The sequence below is a fragment of the Haliotis rufescens genome, unplaced genomic scaffold (genome assembly GCF_023055435.1).
Source record: "Haliotis rufescens isolate VD_foot unplaced genomic scaffold, xgHalRufe1.0.p SCAF_90, whole genome shotgun sequence".
Taxonomy (NCBI): domain Eukaryota; kingdom Metazoa; phylum Mollusca; class Gastropoda; order Lepetellida; family Haliotidae; genus Haliotis; species Haliotis rufescens.
Window position 1 is genome coordinate 319,670 of NW_025964384.1, and position 25,011 is coordinate 344,680.

The following is a 25,011-nucleotide window of genomic DNA, read 5'->3' on the forward strand; positions in this document are numbered from 1 at the left end:
CAATTGCGCCAATATTTTCCATGAGGGTCGACCATGTAAGAATGCATCCACACACCAAATGTTTTAGTTCTGAAACTAATGCTTTTGAAAATAGCTCTCATGGCGTAAAAGTCATGCATGTGAAAAAGTTCGAATCGCTGATGTATTTATAGTTCGGCCTCAAGTCATGATTTTTTATGCAATTGCGCCAATATTTTTCCATTAGGGTCGACCATGTAAGAATGCATCCACACACCAAATGTTTTAGTTCTGAAACTAATACTTTGGAGAATAACTCTCATGGCGTAAAAGTCATGCATGTGAAAAAGTTCGATATCGCTGATGTATTTATAGTTCGGCCTCAAGTCATGATTTTTTATGCAATTGCGCCAATATTTTTCAAGAGGTTCGACCATGTAAGAATGCATCCACACAACAAAGGTTTTAGTTCTGAAACTAATACTTTGGAGAATAGCTCTCATGGCGTTAAAGTCATGTATGTGAAAAAGTTCGAATCGCTGATGTATTTATAGTTCGGCCTCAAGTCATGATTTTTTATGCAATTGCGCCAATATTTTTCATGAGGGTCTACTTATGTAAGAATGCATCCGAAACACCAAATGTTTTAGTTCTGAAACTAATACTTTGGAGAATAGCTCTCATTGCGTAAAAGTCAGGTATGTGAAAAAAATCGAATCGCTGATGTATTTATAGTTCGGCCTCAAGTCATGATTTTTTATGCAATTGCGCCAATATTTTCCATGAGGGTCGACCATGTAAGAATGCATCCACACACCAAATGTTTTAGTTCTGAAACTAATGCTTTTGAAAATAGCTCTCATGGCGTAAAAGTCATGCATGTGAAAAAATTCGAATCGCTGATGTATTTATAGTTCGGCCTCAAGTCATGATTTTTTATGCAATTGCGCCAATATTTTTCCATGAGGGTCGACCATGTAAGAATGCATCCACACACCAAATGTTTTAGTTCTGAAACTAATACTTTGCAGAATAACTCTCATGGCGTAAAAGTCATGCATGTGAAAAAGTACGATATCGCTGATGTATTTATAGTTCGGCCTCAAGTCATGATTTTTTATGCAATTGCGCCAATATTTTTCATGAGGGTCGACCATGTAAGAATGCATCCACACACCAAAAGTTTTAGTTCTGAAACTAATACTTTGGAGAATAGCTCTCATGGCGTAAAAGTCATGTATGTGAAAAAAATCGAATCGCTGATGTATTTATAGTTCGGCCTCAAGTCATGATATTTTATGCAATTGCGCCAATATTTTTCATGAGGGTCGACCATGTAAGAATGCATCCGAAACACCAAATGTTTTAGTTCTGAAACTAATACTTTGGAGAATAGCTCTTATGGCGTAAAAGTCATGTATGTGAATAAATTCGAATCGCTGATGTATTTATCGTTCGGCCTCAAGTCATGATTTTTTATGCAATTGCGCCAATATTTTTCATGAGGGTCGACTATGTAAGAATGCATCCGAAACACCAAATGTTTTAGTTCTGAAACTAATACTTTGGAGAATAGCTCTCATGGCGTAAAAGTCATGTATGTGAAAAAATTCGAATCGCTGATGTATTTATAGTTCGGCCTCAAGTCATGATTTTTTATGCAATTGCGCCAATATTTTCCATGAGGGTCGACCATGTAAGAATGCATCCACACACCAAATGTTTTAGTTCTGAAACTAATGCTTTTGAAAATAGCTCTCATGGCGTAAAAGTCATGCATGTGAAAAAGTTCGAATCGCTGATGTATTTATAGTTCGGCCTCAAGTCATGATTTTTTATGCAATTGCGCCAATATTTTTCCATGAGGGTCGACCATGTAAGAATGCATTCACACACCAAATGTTTTAGTTCTGAAACTAATACTTTGGAGAATAACTCTCATGGCGTAAAAGTCATGCATGTGAAAAAGTTCGATATCGCTGATGTATTTATAGTTCGGCCTCAAGTCATGATTTTTTATGCAATTGCGCCAATATTTTTAATGAGGGTCGACCATGTAAGAATGCATCCACACACCAAATGTTTTAGTTCTGAAACTAATACTTTGGAGAATAACTCTCATGGCGTAAAAGTCATGTATGTGAAAAAGTTCCAATCGCTGATGTATTTATAGTTCGGCCTCAAGTCATGATTTTTTATGCAATTGCGCCAATATTTTTCATGAGGGTCGACCATGTAAGAATGCATCCACACACCAAATGTTTTAGTTCTGAAACTAATACTTTGGAGAATAGCTCTCATGGCGTAAAAGTCATGTATGTGAAAAAAATCGAATCGCTGATGTATTTATAGTTCAGCCTCAAGTCATGATTTTTTATGCAATTGCGCCAATATTTTTCATGAGGGTTGACCATGTAAGAATACATCTACACACCAAATGTTTTAGTTCTGAAACTAATACTTTGGAGAATAGCTCTCATGGCGTAAAAGTCATGTATGTGAACAAATTCGAATCGCTGATGTATTTATAGTTCGGCCTCAAGTCATGATTTTTTATGCAATTGCGCCAATAATTTTCATGAGGGTCGACCATGTAAGAATGCATCCACACACCAATTGTTTTAGTTCTGAAACTAATACTTTGGAGAATAGCTCTTATGGCGTAAAAGTCATGTATGTGAACAAATTCGAATCGCTGATGTATTTATCGTTCGGCCTCAAGTCATGATTTTTTATGCAATTGCGCCAATATTTTTTATGAAGGTCGACCATGTAAGAATGCATCCACACACCAAATATTTTTTATGAAGGTCGACCATGTAAGAATGCATCCACACACCAAATGTTTTAGTTCTGAAACTAATACTTTGGAGAATAGCTCTCATGGCGTAAAAGTCATGTATGTGAACAAATTCAAATCGCTGATGTATTTATAGTTCGGCCTCAAGTCATGATTTTTTATGCAATTGCGCCAATATTTTTCATGAGGGTCGACTATGTAAGAATGCATCCGAAACACCAAATGTTTTAGTTCTGAAACTAATGCTTTTGAAAATAGCTCTCATGGCGTAAAAGTCATGCATGTGAAAAAATTCGAATCGCTGATGTATTTATAGTTCGGCCTCAAGTCATGATTTTTTATGCAATTGCGCCAATATTTTTCCATGAGGGTCGACCATGTAAGAATGCATCCACACACCAAATGTTTTAGTTCTGAAACTAATACTTTGCAGAATAACTCTCATGGCGTAAAAGTCATGCATGTGAAAAAGTACGATATCGCTGATGTGTTTATAGTTCGGCCTCAAGTCATGATTTTTTATGCAATTGCGCCAATATTTTTCATGAGGGTCGACCATGTAAGAATGCATCCACACACCAAATGTTTTAGTTCTGAAACTAATACTTTGGAGAATAGCTCTCATGGCGTAAAAGTCATGTATGTGAAAAAATTCGAATCGCTGATGTATTTATAGTTCGGCCTCAAGTCATGATTTTTTATGCAATTGCGCCAATATTTTTCATGAGGGTCGACCATGTAAGAATGCATCCGAAACACCAAATGTTTTAGTTCTGAAACTAATGCTTTTGAAAATAGCTCCCATGGCGTAAAAGTCATGCATATGAAAAAAATCGAATCGCTGATGTATTTATAGTTCGGCCTCAAGTCATGATTTTTTATGCAATTGCGCCAATATTTTTTCATGAGGGTCGACCATGTAAGAATGCATCCACACGCCAAAGGTTTTAGTTCTGAAACTAATACTTTGGAGAATAGCTCTCATGGCGTAAAAGTCATGTATGTGAAAAAAATCGAATCGCTGATGTATTTATAGTTCGGCCTCAAGTCATGATTTTTTATGCAATTGCGCCAATATTTTCCATGAGGGTCGACCATGTAAGAATGCATCCACACACTAAATGTTTTAGTTCTGAAACTAATGCTTTTGAAAATAGCTCTCATGGCGTAAAAGTCATGCATGTGAAAAAATTCGAATCGCTGATGTATTTATAGTTCGGCCTCAAGTCATGATTTTTTATGCAATTGCGCCAATATTTTTCATGAGGGTCGACCATGTAAGAATGCATCCACACACCAAATGTTTTAGTTCTGAAACTAATACTTTGGAGAATAGCTCTCATGGCGTAAAAGTCATGTATGTGAACAAATTCGAATCGCTGATGTATTTATAGTTCGGCCTCAAGTCATGATTTTTTATGCAATTGCGCCAATAATTTTCATGAGGGTCGACCATGTAAGAATGCATCCGAAACACCAAATGTTTTAGTTCTGAAACTAATACTTTGGAGAATAGCTCTCATGGCGTAAAAGTCGTGCATGTGAAAAAGTTCGAATCGCTGATGTATTTATAGTTCGGCCTCAAGTCATGATTTTTTTATGCAATTGCGCCAATATTTTCCATGACGGTCGACCATGTAAGATTGCATCCGAAACACCTAATGTTTTAGTTCTGAAACTAATACTTTGGAGAATAGCTCTCATGGCGTAAAAGTCATGCATGTGAAAAAGTTCGAATCGCTGATGTATTTATAGTTCGGCCTCAAGTCATGATTTTTTATGCAATTGCGCCAATATTTTTCATGAGGGTCGACCATGTAAGAATGCATCCACACACCAAATGTTTTTGTTCTGAAACTAATACTTTGGAGAATAGCTCTCATGGCGTATAAAAGTCATGCATGTGAAAAAAATCGAATCGCTGATGTATTTATAGTTCGGCCTCAAGTCATGATTTTTTATGCAATTTCGCCAATAATTTTCATGAGGGTCGACCATGTAAGAATGCATCCGAAACACCAAATGTTTTAGTTCTGAAACTAATACTTTGGAGAATAGCTCTCATGGCGTAAAAGTCATGCATGTGAAAAAGTTCGAATCGCTGATGTATTTATAGTTCGGCCTCAAGTCATGATTTTTTATGCAATTGCGCCAATATTTTTCATGAGGGTCGACCATGTAAGAATGCATCCACACACCAAATGTTTTAGTTCTGAAACTAATGCTTTGGAGAATAGCTCTCATGGCGTAAAAGTCATGCATGTGAAAAAAATCGAATCGCTGATGTATTTATAGTTCGGCCTCAAGTCATGATTTTTTATGCAATTGCGCCAATATTTTTCATGAGGGTCGACCATGTAAGAATGCATCCACACACCAAATGTTTTAGTTCTGAAACTAATACTTTGGAGAATAGCTCTCATGGCGTAAAAGTCATGTATGTGAACAAATTCGAATCGCTGATGTATTTATAGTTCGGCCTCAAGTCATGATTTTTTATGCAATTGCGCCAATATTTTTAATGAGGGTCGACCATGTAAGAATGCATCCACACACCAAATGTTTTAGTTCTGAAACTAATGCTTTTGAAAATAGCTCTCATGGCGTAAAAGTCATGTATGTGAAAAAATCTAATCGCTGATGTATTTATAGTTCGGCCTCAAGTCATGATTTTTTATGCAATTTCGCCAATAATTTTCATGAGGGTCGACCATGTAAGAATGCATCCGAAACACCAAATGTTTTAGTTCTGAAACTAATACTTTGGAGAATAGCTCTCATGGCGTAAAAGTCATGCATGTGAAAAAGTTCGAATCGCTGATGTATTTATAGTTCGGCCTCAAGTCATGATTTTTTATGCAATTGCGCCAATAATTTTCATGAGGGTCGACCATGTAAGAATGCATCCGAAACACCAAAGGTTTTAGTTCTGAAACTAATACTTTGGAGAATAGCTCTCATGGCGTAAAAGTCATGCATGTGAAAAAGTTCGATATCGCTGATGTATTTATAGTTCGGCCTCAAGTCATGATTTTTTATGCAATTGCGCCAATATTTTTCATGAGGGTCGACCATGTAAGAATGCATCCACACACCAAATGTTTTAGTTCTGAAACTAATGCTTTGGAGAATAGCTCTCATGGCGTAAAAGTCATGCATGTGAAAAAAATCGAATCGCTGATGTATTTATAGTTCGGCCTCAAGTCATGATTTTTTATGCAATTGCGCCAATATTTTTCATGAGGGTCGACCATGTAAGAATGCATCCACACACCAAAGGTTTTAGTTCTGAAACTAATACTTTGGAGAATAGCTCTCATTGCGTAAAAGTCATGTATGTGAAAAAATTCGAATCGCTGATGTATTTATAGTTCGGCCTCAAGTCATGATTTTTTATGCAATTGCGCCAATATTGTCCATGAGGGTCGACCATGTAAGAATGCATCCACACACCAAATGTTTTAGTTCTGAAACTAATGCTTTTGAAAATAGCTCTCATGGCGTAAAAGTCATGTATGTGAAAAAATTCGAATCGCTGATGTATTTATAGTTCGGCCTCAAGTCATGATTTTTTATGCAATTGCGCCAATATTTTTCATGAGGGTCGACCATGTAAGAATGCATCCACACACCAAAGGTTTTAGTTCTGAAACTAATACTTTGGAGAATAGCTCTCATGGCGTAAAAGTCATGTATGTGAACAAATTCGAATCGCTGATGTATTTATAGTTCGGCCTCAAGTCATGATTTTTTATGCAATTGCGCCAATATTTTTCATGAGGGTCGACTATGTAAGAATGCATCCGAAACACCAAATGTTTTAGTTCTGAAACTAATACTTTGGAGAATAGCTCTCATTGCGTAAAAGTCATGTATGTGAAAAAATTCGAATCGCTGATGTATTTATAGTTCGGCCTCAAGTCATGATTTTTTATGCAATTGCGCCAATATTTTCCATGAGGGTCGACCATGTAAGAATGCATCCACACACCAAATGTTTTAGTTCTGAAACTAATGCTTTTGAAAATAGCTCTCATGGCGTAAAAGTCATGCATGTGAAAAAATTCGAATCGCTGATGTATTTATAGTTCGGCCTCAAGTCATGATTTTTTATGCAATTGCGCCAATATTTTCCATGAGGGTCGACCATGTAAGAATACATCCACACACCAAATGTTTTAGTTCTGAAACTAATACTTTGGAGAATAACTCTCATGGCGTAAAAGTCATGCATGTGAAAAAGTTCGATATCGCTGATGTATTTATAGTTCGGCCTCAAGTCATGATTTTTTATGCAATTGCGCCAATATTTTTCATGAGGGTCGACCATGTAAGAATGCATCCACACACCAAAGGTTTTAGTTCTGAAACTAATACTTTGGAGAATAGCTCTCATGGCGTAAAAGTCATGTATGTGAAAAAGTTCGAATCGCTGATGTATTTATAGTTCGGCCTCAAGTCATGATTTTTTATGCAATTGCGCCAATATTTTTCATGAGGGTCTACCATGTAAGAATGCATCCACACACCAAAGGTTTTAGTTCTGAAACTAATACTTTGGAGAATAGCTCTCATGGCGTAAAAGTCATGCATGTGAAAAAGTTCGAATCGCTGATGTATTTATAGTTCGGCCTCAAGTCATGATTTTTTATGCAATTGCGCCAATATTTTTCATGAGGGTCGACCATGTAAGAATGCATCCGAAACACCTAATGTTTTAGTTCTGAAACTAATACTTTGGAGAATAGCTCTCATGGCGTAAAAGTCATGCATGTGAAAAAGTTCGAATCGCTGATGTATTTATAGTTCGGCCTCAAGTCATGATTTTTTATGCAATTGCGCCAATAGTTTTCATGAGGGTCGACCATGTAAGAATGCATCCGAAACACCAAATGTTTTAGTTCTGAAACTAATACTTTGGAGAATAGCTCTCATGGCGTGAAAGTCATGTATGTGAAAAAAATCGAATCGCTGATGTATTTATAGTTCGGCCTCAAGTCATGATTTGTTATGCAATTGCGCCAATATTTTTCATCAGGGTCGACCATGTAAGAATGCATCCACACACTAAATGTTTTAGTTCTGAAACTAATGCTTTTGAAAATAGCTCTCATGGCGTAAAAGACATGCATGTGAAAAAATTCGAATCGCTGATGTATTTATAGTTCGGCCTCAAGTCATGATTTTTTATGCAATTGCGCCAATATTTTTCATGAGGGTCTACCATGTAAGAATGCATCCGAAACACCAAATGTTTTAGTTCTGAAACTAATAATTTGGAGAATAACTCTCATGGCGTAAAAGTCATGCATGTGAAAAAGTTCGATATCGCTGATGTATTTATAGTTCGGCCTCAAGTCATGATTTTTTATGCAATTGCGCCAATATTTTTCATGAGGGTCGACCATGTAAGAATGCATCCACACACCAAAGGTTTTAGTTCTGAAACTAATACTTTGGAGAATAGCTCTCATGGCGTAAAAGTCATGTATGTGAAAAAGTTCGAATCGCTGATGTATTTATAGTTCGGCCTCAAGTCATGATTTTTTATGCAATTGCGCCAATATTTTCCATGAGGGTCGACCATGTAAGAATGCATCCACACACTAAATGTTTTAGTTCTGAAACTAATGCTTTTGAAAATAGCTCTCATGGCGTAAAAGTCATGCATGTGAAAAAGTTCGAATCGCTGATGTATTTATAGTTCGGCCTCAAGTCATGATTTTTTATGCAATTGCGCCAATAATTTTCATGAGGGTCGACCATGTAAGAATGCATCCGAAACACCAAAGGTTTTAGTTCTGAAACTAATACTTTGGAGAATAGCTCTCATGGCGTAAAAGTCATGCATGTGAAAAAGTTCGATATCGCTGATGTATTTATAGTTCGGCCTCAAGTCATGATTTTTTATGCAATTGCGCCAATATTTTTCATGAGGGTCGACCATGTAAGAATGCATCCACACACCAAATGTTTTAGTTCTGAAACTAATGCTTTGGAGAATAGCTCTCATTGCGTAAAAGTCATGCATGTGAAAAAAATCGAATCGCTGATGTATTTATAGTTCGGCCTCAAGTCATGATTTTTATGCAATTGCGCCAATATTTTCCATGAGGGTCGACCATGTAAGAATGCATCCACACACCAAATGTTTTAGTTCTGAAACTAATACTTTGGAGAATAGCTCTCATGGCGTAAAAGTCATGTATGTGAACAAATTCGAATCGCTGATGTATTTATAGTTCGGCCTCAAGTCATGATTTTTTATGCAATTGCGCCAATATTTTTCATGAGGGTCGACTATGTAAGAATGCATCCGAAACACCAAATGTTTTAGTTCTGAAACTAATACTTTGGAGAATAGCTCTCATTGCGTAAAAGTCATGTATGTGAAAAAATTCGAATCGCTGATGTATTTATAGTTCGGCCTCAAGTCATGATTTTTTATGCAATTGCGCCAATATTTTCCATGAGGGTCGACCATGTAAGAATGCATCCACACACCAAATGTTTTAGTTCTGAAACTAATGCTTTTGAAAATAGCTCTCATGGCGTAAAAGTCATGCATGTGAAAAAATTCGAATCGCTGATGTATTTATAGTTCGGCCTCAAGTCATGATTTTTTATGCAATTGGGCCAATATTTTTCATGAGGGTCGACCATGTAAGAATGCATCCACACACCAAAGGTTTTAGTTCTGAAACTAATACTTTGGAGAATAGCTCTCATGGCGTAAAAGTCATGCATGTGAAAAAGTTCGAATCGCTGATGTATTTATAGTTCGGCCTCAAGTCATGATTTTTTATGCAATTGCGCCAATATTTTCCATGAGGGTCGACCATGTAAGAATACATCCACACACCAAATGTTTTAGTTCTGAAACTAATACTTTGGAGAATAACTCTCATGGCGTAAAAGTCATGCATGTGAAAAAGTTCGATATCGCTGATGTATTTATAGTTCGGCCTCAAGTCATGATTTTTTATGCAATTGCGCCAATATTTTTCATGAGGGTCGACCATGTAAGAATGCATCCACACACCAAAGGTTTTAGTTCTGAAACTAATACTTTGGAGAATAGCTCTCATGGCGTAAAAGTCATGTATGTGAAAAAGTTCGAATCGCTGATGTATTTATAGTTCGGCCTCAAGTCATGATTTTTTATGCAATTGCGCCAATATTTTCCATGAGGGTCGACCATGTAAGAATGCATCCACACACTAAATGTTTTAGTTCTGAAACTAATGCTTTTGAAAATAGCTCTCATGGCGTAAAAGTCATGCATGTGAAAAAGTTCGAATCGCTGATGTATTTATAGTTCGGCCTCAAGTCATGATTTTTTATGCAATTGCGCCAATAATTTTCATGAGGGTCGACCATGTAAGAATGCATCCGAAACACCAAAGGTTTTAGTTCTGAAACTAATACTTTGGAGAATAGCTCTCATGGCGTAAAAGTCATGCATGTGAAAAAGTTCGATATCGCTGATGTATTTATAGTTCGGCCTCAAGTCATGATTTTTTATGCAATTGCGCCAATATTTTTCATGAGGGTCGACCATGTAAGAATGCATCCACACACCAAATGTTTTAGTTCTGAAACTAATGCTTTGGAGAATAGCTCTCATTGCGTAAAAGTCATGCATGTGAAAAAAATCGAATCGCTGATGTATTTATAGTTCGGCCTCAAGTCATGATTTTTATGCAATTGCGCCAATATTTTCCATGAGGGTCGACCATGTAAGAATGCATCCACACACCAAATGTTTTAGTTCTGAAACTAATACTTTGGAGAATAGCTCTCATGGCGTAAAAGTCATGTATGTGAACAAATTCGAATCGCTGATGTATTTATAGTTCGGCCTCAAGTCATGATTTTTTATGCAATTGCGCCAATATTTTTCATGAGGGTCGACTATGTAAGAATGCATCCGAAACACCAAATGTTTTAGTTCTGAAACTAATACTTTGGAGAATAGCTCTCATTGCGTAAAAGTCATGTATGTGAAAAAATTCGAATCGCTGATGTATTTATAGTTCGGCCTCAAGTCATGATTTTTTATGCAATTGCGCCAATATTTTCCATGAGGGTCGACCATGTAAGAATGCATCCACACACCAAATGTTTTAGTTCTGAAACTAATGCTTTTGAAAATAGCTCTCATGGCGTAAAAGTCATGCATGTGAAAAAATTCGAATCGCTGATGTATTTATAGTTCGGCCTCAAGTCATGATTTTTTATGCAATTGGGCCAATATTTTTCATGAGGGTCGACCATGTAAGAATGCATCCACACACCAAAGGTTTTAGTTCTGAAACTAATACTTTGGAGAATAGCTCTCATGGCGTAAAAGTCATGCATGTGAAAAAGTTCGAATCGCTGATGTATTTATAGTTCGGCCTCAAGTCATGATTTTTTATGCAATTGCGCCAATATTTTCCATGAGGGTCGACCATGTAAGAATACATCCACACACCAAATGTTTTAGTTCTGAAACTAATACTTTGGAGAATAACTCTCATGGCGTAAAAGTCATGCATGTGAAAAAGTTCGATATCGCTGATGTATTTATAGTTCGGCCTCAAGTCATGATTTTTTATGCAATTGCGCCAATATTTTTCATGAGGGTCGACCATGTAAGAATGCATCCACACACCAAAGGTTTTAGTTCTGAAACTAATACTTTGGAGAATAGCTCTCATGGCGTAAAAGTCATGTATGTGAAAAAGTTCGAATCGCTGATGTATTTATAGTTCGGCCTCAAGTCATGATTTTTTATGCAATTGCGCCAATATTTTCCATGAGGGTCGACCATGTAAGAATGCATCCACACACTAAATGTTTTAGTTCTGAAACTAATGCTTTTGAAAATAGCTCTCATGGCGTAAAAGTCATGCATGTGAAAAAGTTCGAATCGCTGATGTATTTATAGTTCGGCCTCAAGTCATGATTTTTTATGCAATTGCGCCAATAATTTTCATGAGGGTCGACCATGTAAGAATGCATCCGAAACACCAAAGGTTTTAGTTCTGAAACTAATACTTTGGAGAATAGCTCTCATGGCGTAAAAGTCATGCATGTGAAAAAGTTCGATATCGCTGATGTATTTATAGTTCGGCCTCAAGTCATGATTTTTTATGCAATTGCGCCAATATTTTTCATGAGGGTCGACCATGTAAGAATGCATCCACACACCAAATGTTTTAGTTCTGAAACTAATGCTTTGGAGAATAGCTCTCATTGCGTAAAAGTCATGCATGTGAAAAAAATCGAATCGCTGATGTATTTATAGTTCGGCCTCAAGTCATGATTTTTATGCAATTGCGCCAATATTTTCCATAAGGGTCGACCATGTAAGAATGCATCCACACACCAAATGTTTTAGTTCTGAAACTAATACTTTGGAGAATAGCTCTCATGGCGTAAAAGTCATGTATGTGAACAAATTCGAATCGCTGATGTATTTATAGTTCGGCCTCAAGTCATGATTTTTTATGCAATTGCGCCAATATTTTTCATGAGGGTCGACTATGTAAGAATGCATCCGAAACACCAAATGTTTTAGTTCTGAAACTAATACTTTGGAGAATAGCTCTCATTGCGTAAAAGTCATGTATGTGAAAAAATTCGAATCGCTGATGTATTTATAGTTCGGCCTCAAGTCATGATTTTTTATGCAATTGCGCCAATATTTTCCATGAGGGTCGACCATGTAAGAATGCATCCACACACCAAATGTTTTAGTTCTGAAACTAATGCTTTTGAAAATAGCTCTCATGGCGTAAAAGTCATGCATGTGAAAAAATTCGAATCGCTGATGTATTTATAGTTCGGCCTCAAGTCATGATTTTTTATGCAATTGGGCCAATATTTTTCATGAGGGTCGACCATGTAAGAATGCATCCACACACCAAAGGTTTTAGTTCTGAAACTAATACTTTGGAGAATAGCTCTCATGGCGTAAAAGTCATGCATGTGAAAAAGTTCGAATCGCTGATGTATTTATAGTTCGGCCTCAAGTCATGATTTTTTATGCAATTGCGCCAATATTTTCCATGAGGGTCGACCATGTAAGAATACATCCACACACCAAATGTTTTAGTTCTGAAACTAATACTTTGGAGAATAACTCTCATGGCGTAAAAGTCATGCATGTGAAAAAGTTCGATATCGCTGATGTATTTATAGTTCGGCCTCAAGTCATGATTTTTTATGCAATTGCGCCAATATTTTTCATGAGGGTCGACCATGTAAGAATGCATCCACACACCAAAGGTTTTAGTTCTGAAACTAATACTTTGGAGAATAGCTCTCATGGCGTAAAAGTCATGCATGTGAAAAAGTTCGAATCGCTGATGTATTTATAGTTCGGCCTCAAGTCATGATTTTTTATGCAATTGCGCCAATATTTTCCATGAGGGTCGACCATGTAAGAATGCATCCACACACTAAATGTTTTAGTTCTGAAACTAATGCTTTTGAAAATAGCTCTCATGGCGTAAAAGTCATGCATGTGAAAAAGTTCGAATCGCTGATGTATTTATAGTTCGGCCTCAAGTCATGATTTTTTATGCAATTGCGCCAATAATTTTCATGAGGGTCGACCATGTAAGAATGCATCCGAAACACCAAAGGTTTTAGTTCTGAAACTAATACTTTGGAGAATAGCTCTCATGGCGTAAAAGTCATGCATGTGAAAAAGTTCGATATCGCTGATGTATTTATAGTTCGGCCTCAAGTCATGATTTTTTATGCGATTGCGCCAATATTTTTCATGAGGGTCGACCATGTAAGAATGCATCCACACACCAAATGTTTTAGTTCTGAAACTAATGCTTTGGAGAATAGCTCTCATTGCGTAAAAGTCATGCATGTGAAAAAAATCGAATCGCTGATGTATTTATAGTTCGGCCTCAAGTCATGATTTTTATGCAATTGCGCCAATATTTTCCATGAGGGTCGACCATGTAAGAATGCATCCACACACCAAATGTTTTAGTTCTGAAACTAATACTTTGGAGAATAGCTCTCATGGCGTAAAAGTCATGTATGTGAACAAATTCGAATCGCTGATGTATTTATAGTTCGGCCTCAAGTCATGATTTTTTATGCAATTGCGCCAATATTTTTCATGAGGGTCGACTATGTAAGAATGCATCCGAAACACCAAATGTTTTAGTTCTGAAACTAATACTTTGGAGAATAGCTCTCATTGCGTAAAAGTCATGTATGTGAAAAAATTCGAATCGCTGATGTATTTATAGTTCGGCCTCAAGTCATGATTTTTTATGCAATTGCGCCAATATTTTCCATGAGGGTCGACCATGTAAGAATGCATCCACACACCAAATGTTTTAGTTCTGAAACTAATGCTTTTGAAAATAGCTCTCATGGCGTAAAAGTCATGCATGTGAAAAAATTCGAATCGCTGATGTATTTATAGTTCGGCCTCAAGTCATGATTTTTTATGCAATTGGGCCAATATTTTTCATGAGGGTCGACCATGTAAGAATGCATCCACACACCAAAGGTTTTAGTTCTGAAACTAATACTTTGGAGAATAGCTCTCATGGCGTAAAAGTCATGCATGTGAAAAAGTTCGAATCGCTGATGTATTTATAGTTCGGCCTCAAGTCATGATTTTTTATGCAATTGCGCCAATATTTTCCATGAGGGTCGACCATGTAAGAATACATCCACACACCAAATGTTTTAGTTCTGAAACTAATACTTTGGAGAATAACTCTCATGGCGTAAAAGTCATGCATGTGAAAAAGTTCGATATCGCTGATGTATTTATAGTTCGGCCTCAAGTCATGATTTTTTATGCAATTGCGCCAATATTTTTCATGAGGGTCGACCATGTAAGAATGCATCCACACACCAAAGGTTTTAGTTCTGAAACTAATACTTTGGAGAATAGCTCTCATGGCGTAAAAGTCATGTATGTGAAAAAGTTCGAATCGCTGATGTATTTATAGTTCGGCCTCAAGTCATGATTTTTTATGCAATTGCGCCAATATTTTCCATGAGGGTCGACCATGTAAGAATGCATCCACACACTAAATGTTTTAGTTCTGAAACTAATGCTTTTGAAAATAGCTCTCATGGCGTAAAAGTCATGCATGTGAAAAAGTTCGAATCGCTGATGTATTTATAGTTCGGCCTCAAGTCATGATTTTTTATGCAATTGCGCCAATAATTTTCATGAGGGTCGACCATGTAAGAATGCATCCGAAACACCAAAGGTTTTAGTTCTGAAACTAATACTTTGGAGAATAGCTCTCATGGCGTAAAAGTCATGCATGTGAAAAAGTTCGATATCGCTGATGTATTTATAGTTCGGCCTCAAGTCATGATTTTTTATGCAATTGCGCCAATATTTTTCATGAGGGTCGACCATGTAAGAATGCATCCACACACCAAATGTTTTAGTTCTGAAACTAATGCTTTGGAGAATAGCTCTCATTGCGTAAAAGTCATGCATGTGAAAAAAATCGAATCGCTGATGTATTTATAGTTCGGCCTCAAGTCATGATTTTTATGCAATTGCGCCAATATTTTCCATGAGGGTCGACCATGTAAGAATGCATCCACACACCAAATGTTTTAGTTCTGAAACTAATACTTTGGAGAATAGCTCTCATGGCGTAAAAGTCATGTATGTGAACAAATTCGAATCGCTGATGTATTTATAGTTCGGCCTCAAGTCATGATTTTTTATGCAATTGCGCCAATATTTTTCATGAGGGTCGACTATGTAAGAATGCATCCGAAACACCAAATGTTTTAGTTCTGAAACTAATACTTTGGAGAATAGCTCTCATTGCGTAAAAGTCATGTATGTGAAAAAATTCGAATCGCTGATGTATTTATAGTTCGGCCTCAAGTCATGATTTTTTATGCAATTGCGCCAATATTTTCCATGAGGGTCGACCATGTAAGAATGCATCCACACACCAAATGTTTTAGTTCTGAAACTAATGCTTTTGAAAATAGCTCTCATGGCGTAAAAGTCATGCATGTGAAAAAATTCGAATCGCTGATGTATTTATAGTTCGGCCTCAAGTCATGATTTTTTATGCAATTGGGCCAATATTTTTCATGAGGGTCGACCATGTAAGAATGCATCCACACACCAAAGGTTTTAGTTCTGAAACTAATACTTTGGAGAATAGCTCTCATGGCGTAAAAGTCATGCATGTGAAAAAGTTCGAATCGCTGATGTATTTATAGTTCGGCCTCAAGTCATGATTTTTTATGCAATTGCGCCAATATTTTCCATGAGGGTCGACCATGTAAGAATACATCCACACACCAAATGTTTTAGTTCTGAAACTAATACTTTGGAGAATAACTCTCATGGCGTAAAAGTCATGCATGTGAAAAAGTTCGATATCGCTGATGTATTTATAGTTCGGCCTCAAGTCATGATTTTTTATGCAATTGCGCCAATATTTTTCATGAGGGTCGACCATGTAAGAATGCATCCACACACCAAAGGTTTTAGTTCTGAAACTAATACTTTGGAGAATAGCTCTCATGGCGTAAAAGTCATGTATGTGAAAAAGTTCGAATCGCTGATGTATTTATAGTTCGGCCTCAAGTCATGATTTTTTATGCAATTGGGCCAATATTTTCCATGAGGGTCGACCATGTAAGAATGCATCCACACACTAAATGTTTTAGTTCTGAAACTAATGCTTTTGAAAATAGCTCTCATGGCGTAAAAGTCATGCATGTGAAAAAGTTCGAATCGCTGATGTATTTATAGTTCGGCCTCAAGTCATGATTTTTTATGCAATTGCGCCAATAATTTTCATGAGGGTCGACCATGTAAGAATGCATCCGAAACACCAAAGGTTTTAGTTCTGAAACTAATACTTTGGAGAATAGCTCTCATGGCGTAAAAGTCATGCATGTGAAAAAGTTCGATATCGCTGATGTATTTATAGTTCGGCCTCAAGTCATGATTTTTTATGCAATTGCGCCAATATTTTTCATGAGGGTCGACCATGTAAGAATGCATCCACACACCAAATGTTTTAGTTCTGAAACTAATGCTTTGGAGAATAGCTCTCATTGCGTAAAAGTCATGCATGTGAAAAAAATCGAATCGCTGATGTATTTATAGTTCGGCCTCAAGTCATGATTTTTATGCAATTGCGCCAATATTTTCCATGAGGGTCGACCATGTAAGAATGCATCCACACACCAAATGTTTTAGTTCTGAAACTAATACTTTGGAGAATAGCTCTCATGGCGTAAAAGTCATGTATGTGAACAAATTCGAATCGCTGATGTATTTATAGTTCGGCCTCAAGTCATGATTTTTTATGCAATTGCGCCAATATTTTTCATGAGGGTCGACTATGTAAGAATGCATCCGAAACACCAAATGTTTTAGTTCTGAAACTAATACTTTGGAGAATAGCTCTCATTGCGTAAAAGTCATGTATGTGAAAAAATTCGAATCGCTGATGTATTTATAGTTCGGCCTCAAGTCATGATTTTTTATGCAATTGCGCCAATATTTTCCATGAGGGTCGACCATGTAAGAATGCATCCACACACCAAATGTTTTAGTTCTGAAACTAATGCTTTTGAAAATAGCTCTCATGGCGTAAAAGTCATGCATGTGAAAAAATTCGAATCGCTGATGTATTTATAGTTCGGCCTCAAGTCATGATTTTTTATGCAATTGGGCCAATATTTTTCATGAGGGTCGACCATGTAAGAATGCATCCACACACCAAAGGTTTTAGTTCTGAAACTAATACTTTGGAGAATAGCTCTCATGGCGTAAAAGTCATGCATGTGAAAAAGTTCGAATCGCTGATGTATTTATAGTTCGGCCTCAAGTCATGATTTTTTATGCAATTGCGCCAATATTTTCCATGAGGGTCGACCATGTAAGAATACATCCACACACCAAATGTTTTAGTTCTGAAACTAATACTTTGGAGAATAACTCTCATGGCGTAAAAGTCATGCATGTGAAAAAGTTCGATATCGCTGATGTATTTATAGTTCGGCCTCAAGTCATGATTTTTTATGCAATTGCGCCAATATTTTTCATGAGGGTCGACCATGTAAGAATGCATCCACACACCAAAGGTTTTAGTTCTGAAACTAATACTTTGGAGAATAGCTCTCATGGCGTAAAAGTCATGTATGTGAAAAAGTTCGAATCGCTGATGTATTTATAGTTCGGCCTCAAGTCATGATTTTTTATGCAATTGCGCCAATATTTTCCATGAGGGTCGACCATGTAAGAATGCATCCACACACTAAATGTTTTAGTTCTGAAACTAATGCTTTTGAAAATAGCTCTCATGGCGTAAAAGTCATGCATGTGAAAAAGTTCGAATCGCTGATGTATTTATAGTTCGGCCTCAAGTCATGATTTTTTATGCAATTGCGCCAATAATTTTCATGAGGGTCGACCATGTAAGAATGCATCCGAAACACCAAAGGTTTTAGTTCTGAAACTAATACTTTGGAGAATAGCTCTCATGGCGTAAAAGTCATGCATGTGAAAAAGTTCGATATCGCTGATGTATTTATAGTTCGGCCTCAAGTCATGATTTTTTATGCAATTGCGCCAATATTTTTCATGAGGGTCGACCATGTAAGAATGCATCCACACACCAAATGTTTTAGTTCTGAAACTAATGCTTTGGAGAATAGCTCTCATTGCGTAAAAGTCATGCATGTGAAAAAAATCGAATCGCTGATGTATTTATAGTTCGGCCTCAAGTCATGATTTTTATGCAATTGCGCCAATATTTTCCATGAGGGTCGACCATGTAAGAATGCATCCACACACCAAATGTTTTAGTTCTGAAACTAATACTTTGGAGAATAGCTCTCATGGCGTAAAAGTCATGTATGTGAACAAATTCGAATCGCTGATGTATTTATAGTTCGGCCTCAAGTCATGATTTTTTATGCAATTGCGCCAATATTTTTCATGAGGGTCGACTATGTAAGAATGCATCCGAAACACCAAATGTTTTAGTTCTGAAACTAATACTTTGGAGAATAGCTCTCATTGCGTAAAAGTCATGTATGTGAAAAAATTCGAATCGCTGATGTATTTATAGTTCGGCCTCAAGTCATGATTTTTTATGCAATTGCGCCAATATTTTCCATGAGGGTCGACCATGTAAGAATGCATCCACACACCAAATGTTTTAGTTCTGAAACTAATGCTTTTGAAAATAGCTCTCATGGCGTAAAAGTCATGCATGTGAAAAAATTCGAATCGCTGATGTATTTATAGTTCGGCCTCAAGTCATGATTTTTTATGCAATTGGGCCAATATTTTTCATGAGGGTCGACCATGTAAGAATGCATCCACACACCAAAGGTTTTAGTTCTGAAACTAATACTTTGGAGAATAGCTCTCATGGCGTAAAAGTCATGCATGTGAAAAAGTTCGAATCGCTGATGTATTTATAGTTCGGCCTCAAGTCATGATTTTTTATGCAATTGCGCCAATATTTTCCATGAGGGTCGACCATGTAAGAATACATCCACACACCAAATGTTTTAGTTCTGAAACTAATACTTTGGAGAATAACTCTCATGGCGTAAAAGTCATGCATGTGAAAAAGTTCGATATCGCTGATGTATTTATAGTTCGGCCTCAAGTCATGATTTTTTATGCAATTGCGCCAATATTTTTCATGAGGGTCGACCATGTAAGAATGCATCCACACACCAAAGGTTTTAGTTCTGAAACTAATACTTTGGAGAATAGCTCTCATGGCGTAAAAGTCATGTATGTGAAAAAGTTCGAATCGCTGATGTATTGATAATTCGGCCTCAAGTCATGATTTTTTATGCAATTGCGCCAATATTTTCCATGAGGGTCGACCATGTAAGAATGCATCCACACACTAAATGTTTTAGTTCTGAAACTAATGCTTTTGAAAATAGCTCTCATGGCGTAAAAGTCATGCATGTGAAAAAGTTCGAATCGCTGATGTATTTATAGTTCGGCCTCAAGTCATGATTTTTTATGCAATTGCGCCAATAATTTTCATGAGGGTCGACCATGTAAGAATGCATCCGAAACACCAAAGGTTTTAGTTCTGAAACTAATACTTTGGAGAATAGCTCTCATGGCGTAAAAGTCATGCATGTGAAAAAGTTCGATATCGCTGATGTATTTATAGTTCGGCCTCAAGTCATGATTTTTTATGCAATTGCGCCAATATTTTTCATGAGGGTCGACCATGTAAGAATGCATCCACACACCAAATGTTTTAGTTCTGAAACTAATGCTTTGGAGAATAGCTCTCATTGCGTAAAAGTCATGCATGTGAAAAAAATCGAATCGCTGATGTATTTATAGTTCGGCCTCAAGTCATGATTTTTATGCAATTGCGCCAATATTTTCCATGAGGGTCGACCATGTAAGAATGCATCCACACACCAAATGTTTTAGTTCTGAAACTAATACTTTGGAGAATAGCTCTCATGGCGTAAAAGTCATGTATGTGAACAAATTCGAATCGCTGATGTATTTATAGTTCGGCCTCAAGTCATGATTTTTTATGCAATTGCGCCAATATTTTTCATGAGGGTCGACTATGTAAGAATGCATCCGAAACACCAAATGTTTTAGTTCTGAAACTAATACTTTGGAGAATAGCTCTCATTGCGTAAAAGTCATGTATGTGAAAAAATTCGAATCGCTGATGTATTTATAGTTCGGCCTCAAGTCATGATTTTTTATGCAATTGCGCCAATATTTTCCATGAGGGTCGACCATGTAAGAATGCATCCACACACCAAATGTTTTAGTTCTGAAACTAATGCTTTTGAAAATAGCTCTCATGGCGTAAAAGTCATGCATGTGAAAAAATTCGAATCGCTGATGTATTTATAGTTCGGCCTCAAGTCATGATTTTTTATGCAATTGGGCCAATATTTTTCATGAGGGTCGACCATGTAAGAATGCATCCACACACCAAAGGTTTTAGTTCTGAAACTAATACTTTGGAGAATAGCTCTCATGGCGTAAAAGTCATGCATGTGAAAAAGTTCGAATCGCTGATGTATTTATAGTTCGGCCTCAAGTCATGATTTTTTATGCAATTGCGCCAATATTTTCCATGAGGGTCGACCATGTAAGAATACATCCACACACCAAATGTTTTAGTTCTGAAACTAATACTTTGGAGAATAACTCTCATGGCGTAAAAGTCATGCATGTGAAAAAGTTCGATATCGCTGATGTATTTATAGTTCGGCCTCAAGTCATGATTTTTTATGCAATTGCGCCAATATTTTTCATGAGGGTCGACCATGTAAGAATGCATCCACACACCAAATGTTTTAGTTCTGAAACTAATACTTTGGAGAATAGCTCTCATGGCGTAAAAGTCATGTATGTGAACAAATTCGAATCGCTGATGTATTTATAGTTCGGCCTCAAGTCATGATTTTTTATGCAATTGCGCCAATATTTTTCATGAGGGTCGACTATGTAAGAATGCATCCGAAACACCAAATGTTTTAGTTCTGAAACTAATACTTTGGAGAATAGCTCTCATTGCGTAAAAGTCATGTATGTGAAAAAATTCGAATCGCTGATGTATTTATAGTTCGGCCTCAAGTCATGATTTTTTATGCAATTGCGCCAATATTTTCCATGAGGGTCGACCATGTAAGAATGCATCCACACACCAAATGTTTTAGTTCTGAAACTAATGCTTTTGAAAATAGCTCTCATGGCGTAAAAGTCATGCATGTGAAAAAATTCGAATCGCTGATGTATTTATAGTTCGGCCTCAAGTCATGATTTTTTATGCAATTGCGCCAATATTTTTCATGAGGGTCGACCATGTAAGAATGCATCCACACACCAAAGGTTTTAGTTCTGAAACTAATACTTTGGAGAATAGCTCTCATGGCGTAAAAGTCATGCATGTGAAAAAGTTCGAATCGCTGATGTATTTATAGTTCGGCCTCAAGTCATGATTTTTTATGCAATTGCGCCAATATTTTCCATGAGGGTCGACCATGTAAGAATACATCCACACACCAAATGTTTTAGTTCTGAAACTAATACTTTGGAGAATAACTCTCATGGCGTAAAAGTCATGCATGTGAAAAAGTTCGATATCGCTGATGTATTTATAGTTCGGCCTCAAGTCATGATTTTTTATGCAATTGCGCCAATATTTTTCATGAGGGTCGACCATGTAAGAATGCATCCACACACCAAAGGTTTTAGTTCTGAAACTAATACTTTGGAGAATAGCTCTCATGGCGTAAAAGTCATGTATGTGAAAAAGTTCGAATCGCTGATGTATTTATAATTCGGCCTCAAGTCATGATTTTTTATGCAATTGCGCCAATATTTTCCATGAGGGTCGACCATGTAAGAATGCATCCACACACTAAATGTTTTAGTTCTGAAACTAATGCTTTTGAAAATAGCTCTCATGGCGTAAAAGTCATGCATGTGAAAAAGTTCGAATCGCTGATGTATTTATAGTTCGGCCTCAAGTCATGATTTTTTATGCAATTGCGCCAATAATTTTCATAAGGGTCGACCATGTAAGAATGCATCCGAAACACCAAATGTTTTAGTTCTGAAACTAATACTTTGGAGAATAGCTCTCATGGCGTAAAAGTCATGCATGTGAAAAAGTTCGATATCGCTGATGTATTTATAGTTCGGCCTCAAGTCATGATTTTTGATGCAATTGCGCCAATATTTTTCATGAGGGTCGACCATGTAAGAATGCATCCACACACCAAATGTTTTAGTTCTGAAACTAATGCTTTGGAGAATAGCTCTCATTGCGTAAAAGTCATGCATGTGAAAAAAATCGAATCGCTGATGTATTTATAGTTCGGCCTCAAGTCATGATTTTTATGCAATTGCGCCAATATTTTCCATGAGGGTCGACCATGTAAGAATGCATCCACACACCAAATGTTTTAGTTCTGAAACTAATACTTTGGAGAATAGCTCTCATGGCGTAAAAGTCATGTATGTGAACAAATTCGAATCGCTGATGTATTTATAGTTCGGCCTCAAGTCATGATTTTTTATGCAATTGCGCCAATATTTTTCATGAGGGTCGACTATGTAAGAATGCATCCGAAACACCAAATGTTTTAGTTCTGAAACTAATACTTTGGAGAATAGCTCTCATTGCGTAAAAGTCATGTATGTGAAAAAATTCGAATCGCTGATGTATTTATAGTTCGGCCTCAAGTCATGATTTTTTATGCAATTGCGCCAATATTTTCCATGAGGGTCGACCATGTAAGAATGCATCCACACACCAAATGTTTTAGTTCTGAAACTAATGCTTTTGAAAATAGCTCTCATGGCGTAAAAGTCATGCATGTGAAAAAATTCGAATCGCTGATGTATTTATAGTTCGGCCTCAAGTCATGATTTTTTATGCAATTGGGCCAATATTTTTCATGAGGGTCGACCATGTAAGAATGCATCCACACACCAAAGGTTTTAGTTCTGAAACTAATACTTTGGAGAATAGCTCTCATGGCGTAAAAGTCATGCATGTGAAAAAGTTCGAATCGCTGATGTATTTATAGTTCGGCCTCAAGTCATGATTTTTTATGCAATTGCGCCAATATTTTCCATGAGGGTCGACCATGTAAGAATACATCCACACACCAAATGTTTTAGTTCTGAAACTAATACTTTGGAGAATAACTCTCATGGCGTAAAAGTCATGCATGTGAAAAAGTTCGATATCGCTGATGTATTTATAGTTCGGCCTCAAGTCATGATTTTTTATGCAATTGCGCCAATATTTTTCATGAGGGTCGACCATGTAAGAATGCATCCACACACCAAAGGTTTTAGTTCTGAAACTAATACTTTGGAGAATAGCTCTCATGGCGTAAAAGTCATGTATGTGAAAAAGTTCGAATCGCTGATGTATTTATAGTTCGGCCTCAAGTCATGATTTTTTATGCAATTGCGCCAATATTTTCCATGAGGGTCGACCATGTAAGAATGCATCCACACACTAAATGTTTTAGTTCTGAAACTAATGCTTTTGAAAATAGCTCTCATGGCGTAAAAGTCATGCATGTGAAAAAGTTCGAATCGCTGATGTATTTATAGTTCGGCCTCAAGTCATGATTTTTTATGCAATTGCGCCAATAATTTTCATGAGGGTCGACCATGTAAGAATGCATCCGAAACACCAAAGGTTTTAGTTCTGAAACTAATACTTTGGAGAATAGCTCTCATGGCGTAAAAGTCATGCATGTGAAAAAGTTCGATATCGCTGATGTATTTATAGTTCGGCCTCAAGTCATGATTTTTTATGCAATTGCGCCAATATTTTTCATGAGGGTCGACCATGTAAGAATGCATCCACACACCAAATGTTTTAGTTCTGAAACTAATACTTTGGAGAATAGCTCTCATGGCGTAAAAGTCATGTATGTGAACAAATTCGAATCGCTGATGTATTTATAGTTCGGCCTCAAGTCATGATTTTTTATGCAATTGCGCCAATATTTTTCATGAGGGTCGACTATGTAAGAATGCATCCGAAACACCAAATGTTTTAGTTCTGAAACTAATACTTTGGAGAATAGCTCTCATTGCGTAAAAGTCATGTATGTGAAAAAATTCGAATCGCTGATGTATTTATAGTTCGGCCTCAAGTCATGATTTTTTATGCAATTGCGCCAATATTTTCCATGAGGGTCGACCATGTAAGAATGCATCCACACACCAAATGTTTTAGTTCTGAAACTAATGCTTTTGAAAATAGCTCTCATGGCGTAAAAGTCATGCATGTGAAAAAATTCGAATCGCTGATGTATTTATAGTTCGGCCTCAAGTCATGATTTTTTATGCAATTGGGCCAATATTTTTCATGAGGGTCGACCATGTAAGAATGCATCCACACACCAAAGGTTTTAGTTCTGAAACTAATACTTTGGAGAATAGCTCTCATGGCGTAAAAGTCATGCATGTGAAAAAGTTCGAATCGCTGATGTATTTATAGTTCGGCCTCAAGTCATGATTTTTTATGCAATTGCGCCAATATTTTCCATGAGGGTCGACCATGTAAGAATACATCCACACACCAAATGTTTTAGTTCTGAAACTAATACTTTGGAGAATAACTCTCATGGCGTAAAAGTCATGCATGTGAAAAAGTTCGATATCGCTGATGTATTTATAGTTCGGCCTCAAGTCATGATTTTTTATGCAATTGCGCCAATATTTTTCA